The sequence below is a fragment of the Morone saxatilis genome, unplaced genomic scaffold, assembly GCF_004916995.1.
Source record: "Morone saxatilis isolate NCDOM2014 unplaced genomic scaffold, NCSU_SB_2.0 Contig15, whole genome shotgun sequence".
Lineage (NCBI taxonomy): Eukaryota > Metazoa > Chordata > Actinopteri > Moronidae > Morone > Morone saxatilis.
In genome coordinates this window covers 3733873-3736217 of record NW_023339707.1, presented here as the reverse complement: position 1 = coordinate 3736217, position 2345 = coordinate 3733873, and positions in this window count along the sequence as shown.

The window sequence follows — 2345 nt, the reverse complement described above, 5'->3', positions numbered from 1 at the left end:
TGTCATAACATGAGTGGTGTTCCCAACACCATGACGCTGAATTTACTTGGAATAAATGCTTAACTGCCATCCAGATATGCAATAACGTAATAACAGTCTGAACATTATTATTGTTTTTCAACACACCTGGATTTGTTTCATGTGTTAAACAAACGAGAAATCTGTTAATCAGTAAGATTATGAATGCTGGTCGGTGTCTTTTTTCCCATTCCAGTGAACCCAGGTTAGCTTTTCCTTCCTGCCGCCAATCTGAATGCTAACCTAAGCTAAGCTAACCATGTCTGATGTTAAACTCAGAAAAAAACCAAATTCTTGTACTTGGCCCCAAAAACCTTAGAGACTCACTGTCTAATGTTTTCTCTTGCTTTCTTTGCGCAGCTTCAGTTTTTGTGGTGGTTGGGTCATTTGCGAGTTCAGAAAAGGCCGTACATGGGTCGAACGTGCTGGTTGTCACAGCTCTGTAAAATTCCCATTTATCCAGGACGCAAAGCACTTAGGCAACAGTCTCTTTGGAAATTGCTTGTTCCTTGCCGGCCCCATGCTGGGTGTTACGTATAACTTGTTCTCAGACTGCAGTCGTTAGATGGCTGTTTCGGGTCTGCTTCGGTCTATGTTCGGAGTGTCTCTCGCTCGCTCCGAACTATTTTGTTTGTTTGTTTCAGGTAGGAACATGCGGCAGGGAGGTTGAAAGGGTATAAAGACCTCCCTGGACTGAGAATTTGCAAAAACAGTCATTGTTCTGGTCAGTGGAGGGAAGGCCAAACAACAAGGGATGTCGGTGTGATGCGACAGGCAATAAAGTTGGCGTTGGAGGTGGAGTCAAGTGGCGCTCAAAACGGCCTATTGGATGATAATAATGATGCAAATGCCAAACAATTCAAGGCCAATTTTTGTAAGTTTCTCGGTTATAAGCCTGAAGCGCCTCGTGTAGTATCTGTTAATTATCTGAGGGAAGGGACTAGATGAATGATAGTATACACTGAAAAGAAAAAACCAGACAAAAGGGATAAATGTATTGTTTGGTAAGCCATGCAGCGGGTCTCGGAATCTTTTCCCAAGGAAATGAGTAGACCCAACCTTACGACCGTACCAGGCGCCAGCTCAGCACAGGTCTTTGCATGTTGCGTTTTTCTGTGTTTTTGCTGTCTAGCAGTGATTTAGTGTGACTGCTTCTGGGCTTTTTGTTTTTTCTTTGACGCCTCACTCTAGAAAACAAGATTTTTTTTTTTGGTATCTCTATGTCTATTTCTCCTTCTCTCTATTAGATGCGGTTTTATATTCTTCTTCTGTTTTCAAATTTCATTCTGTTTGTTTTTTATGTGATAAGAGGATTTTGTTTTATTGTCTTCAGTCCCTGCTTTCCCAGCTAAACCAATGTGCATACAACGAAGACATTAAGCCATATTGTTAAGCACTAAGACCAGTGTTATCGTTAAAGCGACCAGTGGTTTGCTGTATATTATTTTTTGTATTTGTTTCTAGTGGTGTGAAGTTTTGGTACTTGCACATTTTCTGAAACCACTCGCCTTTTATTTTTTTTTTGCTTGAGATAACAATTTTCTCTTTGCCTATACTATAGTTAATATCCTAGTACTAACCTTATCTCTCTTCCTCTGTAAATTGATTTAGATCTCTACTTTACATATTGTTAATATATATATTTGAGGATAGGTTATGTTGTATATGTATTTGATCTGTATATTGATTCTTGTCTTAAGGTATGGATTGGGACCTTGACATTCAATTCAATTCAATTCAAATGTGAGGGGTGCGGTGGGTGTAGTGAGGCGCCGGCAGTCGTGAAGACAGATGTGCTCAGACAGCTTTGGTCAGGAAGATAGAAGCGGCACCCGGTCGGGTAGGTCGAACTGCGTCTAGACCTTGGTTTACAGGGAGATGGGAGGTAAGACGGTACGATGCGACAGAGAGTATGCTGAGGTCTCCTGGCCGGGTGAGTTCCTGGTCAGTTACTGCGTGCTGCAGCGTTTTGAACTAAGGGAGCGGTTTTGACATAGTATTAGGGCAACGCTGGATGCGACGAACGCAGTCGGCGGCGGCGAGTACTCCCACGCCTGTGAAGGGGTAACAAGGATGCGATGGGTTTAGGTTTTTGGCTGCATGCTGTCTGGTGACTAGTGGCTGTCTAGATGTTCAGGTGAACGCGTATGTGACGTAAAGGGAAGAGAGAGGCGAGTCTTCCTGCGAGGATTCTGGCGGTGGTGATGTGATCTGGAGTTAAGATGACAATAGCTGATCAAAGATAATCCAGATTCCTGGACGTGCGCACTTAGAGGCCGAAGAGTTGGCGAGGTAATGCGCTCTATGAGTAGCCGTATGATCTGGTC